Here is a 13,910-nt window from a genome sequence, read left to right as displayed (position 1 = left end):
ATTCTATAAAAAATATTAAACTTTGGTGTTGTTTTAAACTTGAAATTTAGTTCCTAAATTTATGTGTCACAAGTTATTTGATTTTTAATCTTCACTAAATTTGTATAATATGATACAATTGATGTCTTTATATATGATGACAAAATTGTTAATTGTTGAAATTAAGTTTGGGGTTTAACTTTGTTTTTAATAATAAAACTAAAAAAAAAAACTTGTTTAAAAATATTTTTACAAATATTTAATAAAAATGTCAATTGAGTGTCAATTTAAGGAGGGACAATATTGTTTCATTTTTACAAAAAATGGGACTAAATTAAAACTAAAAACAAATATATGGACTAGATTGAATCATTTAAGGAGGGACAATATTGTTTCATTTTTACAAAAAATGGGACTAAATTAAAACTAAAAACAAATATATGGACTAGATTGAATCATTTTGACATGTGGCACAATTGTGGGGTGACACATGTAAAAAAATTCAAAAAAAAAGAGAAATATAAAAAAATTCAAAAAAACCAGAAAATGACACATGGTGTTGACTTTAACACTGTTTGGTCAAAATTAACAGCAAGGACCAAATTGAATCATTTTTAAGAAAATGATGACCAAATTGAGACAAAAAAAAATTAAGGATTTGATATTACTTGACAAATAGAAGGACCAAAAGAGTAATTTAACATAATAGTTACATTGCAGTTTTTTTCCAATAACAATAAATAATACGAATTAATTTTTTAATTTTTTTTCATTTATATTTTTTTTCATTTTTATACATTATAATTATTATACTTAAAATTGATATTTAACTTTTAAGATCATAAGATTCTATTATTTTATATCTTATTTGTCTATTTAAATCTGTGATCGTAATTTTGTAAAATGGATAAAATTGTATATAACTTTTCATTTTAATAGTATAATACCACTAAAATAAATTATTTCATTATGAACATTCATAAGATAGATGTACGGTATAGATCACAAAGGTTAGAAAAAACCACTTAAGGTCGAGAACCTTGTCCTGCAGGAGCAAGGTGAGGCCGCATACTTCTCAACCTGGTGTATACGTCCACCATAATAGAGAACCAGCCAGTACATGGTTGTTGATTACCAAAGCCAAAAACCTATTACAGAAACTTAACCGCAAGCTTATGAACATAATACTATACAAATGATCGAATGCGAACCATCCCAAACATACACACCCCATGCAACTAATCGATATAAAGAAAATGACTATGCGACATAAGTAAAAGCGATGGTCGGTAACATGGCGGTAGACCGGTATATACTCAACCCTCTCCCCTTTTCCCACTCTTAACTTAGACAAATATAAGACAAACTTCTGGAAAAGCTTCTGCTAGAAAATTGGCCCACAAAGATAGGCCCAAATACCCTCAATCAAAGGGCCCAAAGCCCAAAGCCAACAAGAGTAATTAAGGTAAGTCAAAGGTAAAAATTTTATTATAAATACAAGTAGACCCCTGCAACTAAGGACACACATTTCATTAATCAGTAATATGAGATTTTACTTGGAGAAAAGCTTTGTGTTGACCTATGAGTTGCAGTTCCTTTTTAAAGATAACCTCCATTTTGGACACACAAAGAGCGGATACCAAAACCCATTGTGAAGTTCATAGTCCGCGGCAAGGTATCATCTTGATCCCGTAAGAACAATTGACGCACATCGTGGGGCCGACTAATATCTCACAACGAAGCCTAAAGACACTTCTAAATGGTTTCCACCCGTAGTAGGATGGTAGGAGCAAAGGAGGGAGGCCCATCCCAAGTCAATTTGGTGGCGATCCTCGAAGGACAAGCTAAGATGCATCTAGAGTTCATGGAATTCAAGAATAGAAGCGTCATAGAGATGGAAGCATTGAAATAGTAGAACTCGCAACTGAAGAGAAAGATAGATGTTGAAGCAGCCCATAACCAAATGAAGGAGAAGGAAATTCTTGTTGATTCCAAAAATCCCTTGTACGCTAATAGCACTCTTTTTGCAGAAGAAGAAAGTGAGTACAACCCAATCCCCCACACTGCGGCTACTACGCTCACCATCGCTGCCAACAAAGTTAAGCGTTGGCATCCTTTCGTCAATGGTATCACGGAAACGCCATTGCCCATGCAATGAGAGGCCTTCACCTTGGAATGATACGACAAGGATACAAACCTAGATGAGCACATTTTTGTCTACATAACCCTAGTAAGCCTCTACTCAACATAAGACACCATCATGTGTAAAGCGTTCCCCACGACACTTAAGGGTCCTGCATTGGAATGGTTCACTTCAATATTGTCATACTCTATCGACTGCTTTGAAACCCTATCCAGTTTGTTTTCCACCCAATTCGTTGGCATCCGCTCCCATCCAGTGACTTCTTTATCGCTTCTCAACGTCAAGCAAGAAAAGGATGAGACATTCAAAGCCTTCATCGACAGATTTAGCATGCTAGCGCTAAAGATAAAAAATCTAACCCATGAGTTCTTCTTGCAATACATGGCCACGACCTTGAAACTAGGTCCCTTCGTCGACAATTTGTGCATGAATCCTCCGACTATTATGCATGAGGTACGATTGCGAGTCGTAAACTACATAAGGGTGGAGGAAATGAGAGATTTGAGGAACAAGATGTGCACAGAGGATAGACAAAATGAAATGAAAGGAGTAGACAAAGAAACAATACAAAAAGGGGGACCCAACCTAGAGAGCTCATACCACCTCGGTATTCAAGATATGCCTTCCTTAACGTGTCAAGGTCACGGGTCCTCGAGGAAGCCTTGTAAACAGATCTTATACCCCTGCCACGGATGTCGTTAAACCCTTTAAAAGTGGACATGAGTAAATACTGTAAATACCACCACAATAATAGTCATATCCCATAAGAATGGGTGACATGAAGCAACAAAATAGAAGAGCTATTACGAGTTGACCACCTTAAACTCTTCGTTTAGAAGGAAGATGAAGGAAGCTCAAGGGCAGAAATCAAGCACTTCGATAACCGATATCAACCAAGGAATGACAAGGAAAAATAAGCCAAAAGAGAGGAAGAGACACCCAAAGAGGATAAGCGTTTGGACGAAATACCACCCTTAAGGGGAACAATAAATATGATATATGGAGGGTTTGCAAGAGGAGGAGCCTCATCATCAGCCATGAAACAACATCTACAGAACATACAATCAATAAATGTAATAACACACGTGTTTTGAAGAAGAAGAAGAATGTTGCCAATTACCTTCACAGATGCCAACTTTCAAGGAGCACATCCAAACCAAGACGACCCAATGGTAATCACCATTGAAATTGAAATATTTGCGGTAAAGAAAGTCTTTGTTGACCAAGGTAGTTCAGTGGACATCCTTTACTGGAAGACGTAAAAGAAGTTGCAACTACAAGAAGAGGCCATGGTACCCATATGATGAGTCGGTATACAAATTCTTCGGAGAAAGAGTATGCACCAAGGGGTGTGTAGACGTGCACACAATATTCAATGAGGGCACTTTGTCAAAGAAAATACATGTGCAATACCTTGTTGTTGATGCACATACATCTTACAACATTCTATTGGGAAGACCCTCACTTAACATATTAGGGGTCGTAGTGTCCACTCCCCACCTTGCCATGAAATTTCCATCAACATTTGGCGATATTAACACCATACATGAGGATATTACTAGCAAAAGAGTGTTATTTAACTAGTGTGTGGCCTTCAACTACCACTTTAACGACCAACAATATTGAACAAGCACTAGATGCCAGAACCACCTTAGCTAGAAAGGATTTGGATCCCAAAATAGGAAGTGAGATGTAGATCAAACTTGTGGGTGAAACAAATGGCTTCCATTTATCTGAGGGAAGAAATCTAAAAATAGGTACGACTATGAACAAGGAGTATGAAACAATAGTAGACCAATCCCCAACACAAAATGCAGATTTATTTGCCTATCGACCTACTAGGTGTTAATCCCAAAATCACTTCCCATAAGTTGTTTGTCTTTCGAGAGGTTTGACCTATATTACAAAAGAAAAGGAAGTTAGGAGCGATAAGCGGTCATGGAAGAAGCCACCAAGCTATTAGATGCCAGATTTGTAAGAGAAGCCCATCACACCACCTGGCTGGCCAACATGATGTTAGTAAAAAAGTCAAGTGGAAAATGGCAAATGTGTGTTTATTACACTGACTTAAATAAAATGTGCCCCAAAGAGGCATACCCACTGCCCAACAATGACAGGTTAGTTGACGAAGCTGTAGGCAATTGTATACTAAGTTTCCTAGATGCCTACTCTGGCTACAACCAAATCCCTATGGTAGAGGTTGTGATGAGATACCTCTAGCCAAAGGACCTACAAGAAGAGCTATGACTAGGATGATACAGGAAGAATGAGCCTCCTTTGAGCATGCAAGGCCTAATTTGAAACTCACATGGGCTAAGGAGGATATGAAAACCTAGCCTAAGACTCTTTGTTTGTAAATATTAGATTATGATTTAATTTTTGGCCTTGTATTTTGGGCCAAGTAGTAAAGGGAATTTCATTTTGGGCTTTGTATAATGAGCCAAAATATAATAGGAATGTTATTCAACTTAAGTCAACTTAGGTCAAAGCCCAAGGTTGACTACATGGGACGCATAAAGAAGAACTTGACCAAGGGTCAAAGAGTAGTTTTGAAATTTAATGAGTAAGACTTTAGTGAAGTAGTAGCCATGTGGCACTCTCTTAATGGAGAGGATTTGCTAAGAATAGTGGCCAAGTGTCATTCGGTGAGTGGAGAAGATTCTCTCGTGTATTGACCACATGTCCACCTCTCATTGGAGAGGATTTCTAGCTAAATCTCCAAGCTTTCTAAGATGACTCTTTTATGGGTTTGCTCATCTAGGTTTAAGACAACTTACTCCTATAAATAAAGAACTTAGGACCATTGTAAATTCATTCATGAATATAGTAGATATACTTTGTTGAGATCACTCCAGACACCTCTCTTTTTGTGAATCAACTTAGGTTAGAGTTTCCCTTAGTGGTTTCTTCTAGTCTCCTTCCCTGAGTGTTGGCCTAATCGCATTTGAGAGCTCCTCCAAACACCATAGTTGAACCACCTCCTCCTTTCTCCTAGCTCCCGCAACTTCATCCATTCCATGGAAGTCTCCACCAATTTCGCAAGGCTTCCTCTCTCTTGAGATAGACTCATCACATGGTATCTAGAGCTTTGGTTGAGCAAGCTTCTCTTCAAGAGATAAGTTCATCTTCTTTGTTTTCTTTCAATTTTCGTGTTGTCCATTAATTTCCTTTCTTGTCTTGTTGTTTTTCTTCCATTCACCTCATTGGTTATATTGTTCTTACCATTTTTCCTTTGGAACCATTTGGCCATTGTGCCTACGAGCTCAACCATGGTGAATTTGTTTGCCTTTTCACATTTTCGTTTGAGTCTTGTTCATCTTATGTTTCATCTATTTTGAGTCATTTTAATTTTCTAATCCATGTTTTTTTCTAGAGTCATGTTTAGTCCAATTATGTCTTGAATCCCATTGTTTAGCCTTTTAATTTTCCTTTCGTTTGTTGCGTTTTATATGGTTGTTTTGATGTAGTATTTTGCTTCTAAAATACACCTTCTCTTCTCCCTTGGAGCCTTGAAAATGCAACTTCTCTTCTCCCTTGGAGCCTTGAAAATGCACATTCTCTTCTCCCTTGGAACCTTGAAAATGCACCTTCACAACTAGATAACCTTGGTTATCTAATGTCTAATGGAAAGTTTTCTTGTTCTTGCTTAATCACCTAAGTTTCATTTTCGACTTCTAATGTGATTTGTGTGCTTTCATTTGTTTTTTGTTTGCATTTGAGTTTATACTTGTTAATTAGTTTTTAACAAGTTACTTAAAGTTAGGTTTCTATTGTGTTTGTTTCAAGTTGTTACTCTTAGTTTTTGCTGATGAAGGATTATCTTGTTCCTTTTTAAGATTGTTGAATATGGTGTGAGTTGATTAAGAAAGCTAAGCGAAATCCCCACTGGACATTAAGATAGCAAGCTATCTAGATGTGAAGGTTCCTTTCACAAAGCTCAAGAGAAGAAGATGATGGATTGATTCAAAACAAAAAGGAAATGGAAGACACATAAACCATAGAAAATCAAGAACAATCAAAAGAAGAAGAAAACATAAAATGGAAAGGAAAGAAATGGTAAAAATGTGAGAAGCACGCCACTACAAGGCTAGGCTAGAAGCCATGACAACCTTGAAGATGAGTGGATGTGTGCCGCCACTTGCTATGCAAGATAAGGCTTAAAAGTATTCACTCCCAAGGGAGGAAACTCTCACAAATGGTTGAGACACAAGAGTGTTTTTACTTCAAAATGTTCAACCCTTTTACAAGACAAGGAGCACCCTTTAAATAGGATTTCATAAGGGTCCTTTAGCAAATACAAAAACATGAAAAAGGATTAACTAGCAAACCCTAAACCTAATGTGAGAGTGAGTCTTGGCCAAGTGAAGGGAGATGATTGGTGGAGGCATTCCCATGAGGATTCTAGGCCAAAAGAGGAAGGAGACCAAGTGACCTTCTAAGGCATAAACCACAAAGGCAAAATGAGACAAGGTACATGTCTACTTTTGCTTTTGCTTTATACTTTTTGCTTTCCTCTCTCTTCCACTTCATCCAAGTGCTCCAATCACCAAGTGCCACCTAGCCATGCTCTACTTTCTCTTAATTACCTACAAAGCAAGACAAACAAGGATTAGCATGTTGGTTTAAGTTAATCTAATCTTGGTCAAAGGTCAACTTTGGATCAAAGTCAACAAGTCAACCAAAATAAATCAACTAGAAACCAACTTAGGGAATTCAAACTAAAGTAATGCAAAACAAAGATAAAGGTGATGAAATAGAAGACTCCCCTCTAGACATGCTTCTAGTGATCCTTCTTGATGGAGCTTCTAAGGAGGTGGTCATGCCTTCATCATTTGCTTCCTTAAGTTTCCTTCTGTCTTTTTATCAATTAATATTACATAATGAAGCTTTGGTAGCGATGATTTTGTTTTAGTGACTAAAAATGTTGTTATAAAAGGAGATAAAAGAAAGAAAAGAGCACTACAAGAGCAAATAAAAAGTGCCAAAAAAAACTGTACAAAAGATTAAAAGAAAGTGGCCAAAATTGTGCATTAGAAGCATCACTAGCAATTGCATTTTTTTTATTCTAGTAATCTGTTTTAAATTGCGCACTTATTTTGTTTGTTTTATCACAATTAATTGATAAGTGAAATTTCATATCTGTTTGAAATATATTTTGTGTAAGACCTTCACAAAAAATACAAAAAAAAGAATCAAAGTAATATGTTGAGAAATGAAAAAATGATAAAAAGTTGAAGTGAAGGAATATGTTTCTGTTTTCTGTCTGACAACATTGTGAAAATCATACTAAAATGCATTTTTAAGGTTGTTTTAGTCTATTTTCATTTGGCCTTAACAAAGGTGGATTAGTTCACTTGTTTTGGTTCCAATTTTGAGATTAGAACAAGCTTCTTTGCAGTTTATTACAATTTGCTTTTTGTTTTTAATTTGTCAATCTATTCTAGCACCTATCTTTAGGTAAAATCTTTTGTGTGCTTACCTTGTTTCTTACCTTATTTTTAGTTTGTCTTTCTTTATTAAATCTTTGAGTATGTTTCACATATATTTCACTTGACTTTTGCAATTCTTTCATTTAAGCTTTTTCTTGCTTTTCCTTCTTGGCTTTTTTGGTTTAGTGTTACATTGTTGGTGAAAGTTCTCTTTGGAGGCGTTCTTACGGGATCGAGTTGTACTCCACAAGTCTGTTGGGCTGCTCTTTTGCTCGGTTGCTGGCTGAATATCTTCCTACTCCGGTGAAGCTCCGATAACGGTGCAAGGGGGCTTGCAAAAGACACTTTGATGCTTAAGTTAGCATTGGTCATGTCAGATATTCAGGGAATATTTTAATGCGTAATCAATGCATAGAACAATGTGCTATTTATATCTTTTTTACATGTGGGTCCTACCTGGAATGGGCTTTTGGGCCGAAATTACCTCTTTTAGCTGTCTCTGGATCCAGTAACAATGGGTGAAATTACATGAAGGGCCTTCAATAGTCACTGGCAGGTGGCCTATGAGTCAATAAGGATGGATACCGCATACTTATGGGAGACTAAGTATGCGGTATCCAGTAAGCGGGCATGTGCGTCTGCAAGGCTGGACACTTCTTGGGCCGCCTAGTTATTTGAGTAGTAAGGGTTGGATGTCTGAGGCTGCTTATTGTGTACTAAGGGATTTCTTGGTACAGAGTAAGCGGCCTTGAAAATTCCTAATGGTCGCTTACTGTGTACTAAGGGATTTCTTAGTACAAAGTAAGCGGCTTTGAAGGTTCTTGATGGCCGCTTACTGTGTACTAAGGGATTCCTTAGTATAGAGTAAGCGGTCTTGGAAGTTCCTGATGGTCGTTTACTGGTGGTCGCTTACTGTATACTAAGGGGTTCCTTAGTACAGAGTAAGCGGCCTTGGAGGTTGTTGATGGCCACTTACTATGCACTAAGGGATCCTTTAGTACAAAGTAAGCGGTCTTGAAAGTTGTTAATGGTCGCTTACTGTGTACTAAAGGGATTCCTTAATACAGAGTAAGCGGTCTTGAGGGTTATTGGTGGCTGCTTACTGTGTACTTACACTTGGTTCATGGTATGGTTGGGACATAAGGTAACAAAATACTCAAGGTAGCATCTTAGGAAGTGGAAACCAAAGTGGAACTCTAAGCTACAAGTGAAGTTCACAAAGTGAAATCCAAGCAAACACTTAAGTGAGCCAAAAGAAAAAGAGTGGAGTGAAACACTTGAAGACCTTTAAAGTTTGTGCAAATTTATGATTGTATTCATTTGAGTTGTATTTGTTCAAGCTTTCTTTCTTGTATCTTTTTGGACTAATTAAATGTCTTGGGGGAGCCTTAGATGTTCTCTCATCTTTTAATTAGAACCTTTAAAAATAGTAATAGCGCTTGTAGACGGTGAGTGTGTGTCTTGTAACAACAAGCCTCACCAATTAGGCCGCATAACTTATATTTAATTCTTGCTTTTGCTTAATTTGTTTAGTGTGTTTCTAATTCTAGTTTAGAAGTTTTGTGCAACATTCTTTGAATTCCTTTGCTAGGAAAGACTTGGTACTTAAGCAATCCAGGTGATTCGCCTCTCATTCCTGGAAGAGAATTCAAGAAGTTTGTGATCTACTTCTACTTTAGAATTTCTTAGTTAGACTTAGTCTTTAAAATCAAAAGTCCAAAAATAGTAAACATGTCTAGGCAACCCTCCCTACATAATGCAAGTGATTCTGAGGATTCAATTCATAGCTTAAAACATGTTTCTCAACAACTCAAATCACTTGAACTATGTTGGCAACAAGAGGCAATTTACAAGAAAGACCAACTTGAAAGAGATGGTCAAATTGCTCTCTTGGTTGAACAAATCAAAGCTTTAAATAAAAGAGATGAGAAAGTCCAAAATAAGCTCAAAAGTGGGAGTAGTTCTAGCAAAGGGTCTAGAAGTGGTGCTTCAATCTTTGAAGAAGAGTAAAGGTTAAGTTATGAGAGTATTACCAACAACCTTCCCACGTTAGGAGACCAATAAGAGACCTTACTCCTAGAGAACTTAAAGTGGACTTGCCTTACTTTTTAGGTAAAGATGATGTTGAAGCTTATTTGGATTGGGAGCTGAAGGTGGAACAATTCTTTGCTTGCAACCAAGTTAGTGAAGAAAGTAAAGTGCCTCTAGCAACCCTAAGTTTTCAAGGGTATGATATGTATTGGTGGACTTCTATAGTCCAAGAAAGGCTAAAGAGTAATGGGCCTTCAATTTAATATTGGAATGATCTCAAGTCAGCCCTTATGAGGAGACACATTCCCTCATACTATAATAGAGAGCTCATAAACAAGCTCCAAAGACTCCAACAAAGAAATATGTTTGTAGAAAAGTATAGGCAGAAAATGGAGTTACTTATAATAAAGGCGAGGATAATTGAGGAAGAGGCCATTACTATTTCTAAATTCTTAAGTGGCTTAAACCTTAATATAAGAGATAGAGTTGAGCTTCTACCTTAACAAGATTTGAATGATTTAGTGTAAATTGCATTAAGGTAGAACAACAAAATTTGAGAAAATATTTTTCAAAGAGAAATCAAGTTCAAATTAACTCTTATGTTAAGAAGGATTTCAAAAAAGAGAAAAAGGATGAGCCACCGAGGAATCCAAGTAAAGGGAAAGACAAAGAGGGTAGTGCATCATCACACACTCGCACAAGTGAGATTAAATGTTTCAAATGTTTTGGTAGAGGTCACATAGCATCCCAATGCCCCCACCAAAAAGACCATGATTCTTACGGGTGTTGATAGATGTAGCAGCTAAGATGAAAGTGAAAGTGAGAGTGGAAGTGAGGAATCTAATGTAGAAGATGTTCACCCTTGTGATGGGACCTATTGATGGTTAGAAGGATCCTCAATAATCAACCTAGTCCAGAAGCACTAGCACAAAGAGAGAACATATTTCACACAAGGTGTAAAATTTTGGAAAACACTTGTTCTTTAATTGTGGATAGTAGATCATGTTGTAACTGCTACAAGACTAGGTTGGTTGACAAACTATCTTTGATTGTCTTACCTCATCCAAAACCTTCTTTTCAGCCTCTACAACATTCTCCCTCCTAGCCTAGGCCATTTTCTCCTCGTGATACTTGACTTGCGACAAAGACAAATCCTCAACCAATCTTGCTTTATCACCATCCCTTAATTCCTTTTTGCAATAAGCCGCCAACCTTGTGACCCATAATCAAAGTTTTACTACTAAACTCCAGTAAAGCTTGGATAGCAGCAACAAGATCCATATCATCTAAAGACTTAGTAACATCCTCATCAAGGTTAATGTCCACACCCTTGCGAACACTAACATTTGGCTTCAATCGGCAATATCTCCTTCTGCATATCCTTATACCTCCAAGGATTATTGGTCCAGTAAAATGGGAACGTTGTTTCACTGTTTTCATCATAAAAATGAGCATGACCAGCTAGCTGGCTTTACAACAACTCTAAAGAAATCGTACTTAAAACGTTTAAAGGATTGAGAATATGCATCTAAAATATTGATACCTGGCCTACTAACTAGTGACAACCAGGTAATTGGATCTTTAGGATGTGTGTTATAAAAGTATAAGAAACACTCTCGAGAGGATCGTATATATAATGACCGACATAGCAACCTAAATACATGCAAATAGCCATAACTATTAGGATGTAGTTGAGTAGGTGCTACATTCAACAAACGAAGCACCCCCATGGTGAAGTTATCGAAAGGTAATCGAATGTGCAACTGCACAAAGTGACACATATACATATAGAAGAGTTCCTCGTTGTATTGTTCTCGACTATGACAAACATTGTATATGACACTCACCCTCTTTAACGAGACTATATCCGGTGACATACCTTTTTCAAATGCATAAATACTATTCAGCCAATAATTCAAGACCCTAGACTATCTATATATTGAGAACTACCCTATAACTACTGACAATACCCACTCGTATCTCTCTCTACGCGGTAAGTCATTCTCGCCCAACTCCTCCATTGAATCCTCCCTAATATCGGGAATTGTTTCTATAATCAAACCATATGTTCTAAACAACAAATCACTTATAGAAGAGGTAATAGGCCAACTACCATGAGTACATGTACCACTCATAGACCCCCCAACTAAAACAACTACAAGACATACCTTAAAGAAGATACATGTATGTGGCAATCAGATGTTTTCTTTTGCATAGATATCTTGACAGCACAAACAAGCTAAGAGTCTCGCAAGACTCATAATTACAAATGAACTCCTTTTTATAAACAAATGGTTGCAACCTTTCATGTTCCCGCTTGACTCACTGTCATCATTACTCTTCTACAAAACGTCATAAAAGGCACAATTTACGAGGCAGTCATATACATTCCCACTATCCCCATTTTCCAAGCTAAGCTTCATAACAAAACACTTATACTCTCAAACCTACCCACATGACATCACCTTTCATCAAACCTCTTTGTCATTTACATTCCTTGAGGTTGGGAGCTATCATACCATAGGAAAGTAGAACTAAAGAAAATAGGAATTCTTCTTTTTAAAATAATATATAATAAAATGAAATAAATAATAAAATAAAAATCAGTAATAAAATTCAACACAACAAAGAATTGGTAAAGCCATGTCGCTACAACCTTTAAGGTCGTATGTATTGTATATAGGTCACAAAGGTTAGGAAAAGCCACTTAAGGTCGACAAGGTGAGGTCGAATACTTCTTAACCAAATGTATACGTCCACCATAATAGAGAACTAGCCAACTAATTACCATACCTGGAAATCTACTACAGAAAACTTAACCATAAGCTTATGAACATAATACTAAAAAGATGACCACATGCGAACCACCCCAAACATACACACCCCAGGAAACTAATTGATATAAAGAAAACGACTATGCAACATAAGTAAAAGCTATGGTCGGTAACATGGCAGCAGACCGGTATATAGTCAACCCCCTCTCGTTTTTCCAACTTTTAACTTAGACAAATATAAGATAACCTTCCATTGAAGCTTCTGCTAGAAAATTAGGCCTAGGAAGACAAACCCAAATAACCTTAATCAATGGGCCCAAAGCCCAAACCCAGCAAGAGTAATTAAGGTAATTCAAAGGTAAAAAAACTATTATAAATACAAATGGACCCCTGTAATTAAGGACGCACATTTAATTAATCACTAATTTGAGATTTGACCTAGAGAGAAGCTTTGTGTTAACTTGTGAGTTGGAATTCCTTTTTATAGATAATCCCCATTTTGGACATACGAAGAACGAATACTAGAACCCATTGTGAAGTTCATAGTTCGATGCAAGGTATTATCTCGACCTTGTAAGAACAACAAATAATTCAATCTATATTGTATATTAGTACAGTCTTACAACATAATATTATAGTATGATTATATTACAAGACTATACCTAACATGATCTAATATTACTTAACCATATAGACAACTAACTCTTCAACCACAGGAGGTGCCTTTATCATGTGTATCTCAATCTATTCACACCAATAAGGTGATCATTGCAAGAGAAGAACATAACACATAACAAACAAACAAACAAGGGAGGGTAAACTAATATATAAAAAGAATATTATATATGGAACATATAATTCAGGTTATAAGATTTCATCAATCCTTCATCAACACATACAATTCATAAGAGAAGACTATAAAAGACTCAATTATCCGGATACAACCATTGATGTTAAATCTCAGGGGGGATCTTGCACTTGTGGTGGTCTTTACTACTCTATAAAGTCATTGTCAATGAGTTTCACCCTACCATACACAAGGTTAGTCCATTAACATCTTTGACCAAGGTAAAAGCCCTAGACTAGGACCTCCTACACCTCTCACCATATACCTCATCCTACTCTACCTGATTCTGAATGATTATTAGAGCGACAAGATAACGTCCACAATCTAAACTCCTACATCAATTCATACACTACCGAACAAATAATGGAATCTCCCGGTGGAATTTCTTTCTCCAAAACAAATCATATTTTACTTGAACGTGTATGTAATTATGTTTTAAAATTAGAAAGAACAACATTTAACATTTTAATTAATGGAGTTATAAATCTAAGATGTAATAATTGAATGTGTTTTTAGAATGTAAGACTTTTTCATTCCTTTTATTATTTAATGGTCATTAAATAGTCTTTGTTGTTAATACAATCAATTGGCAAAATTTAATTTGTTTAATGTCAATTAGTGAATTTTTAGAAGTTTTGAAAAATTGTATCTAACTCCTAGAAAATAGGTAATTTTTAGATAAATATATTTTTGTATATCAAAAAATT

The sequence above is a fragment of the Vigna unguiculata genome, chromosome 7 (genome assembly GCF_004118075.2).
Source record: "Vigna unguiculata cultivar IT97K-499-35 chromosome 7, ASM411807v1, whole genome shotgun sequence".
NCBI classification, from domain to species: Eukaryota; Viridiplantae; Streptophyta; class Magnoliopsida; order Fabales; family Fabaceae; genus Vigna; species Vigna unguiculata.
The sequence above is the reverse complement of the archived record's forward strand: the minus strand, read 5'-3'. Positions refer to the sequence as shown.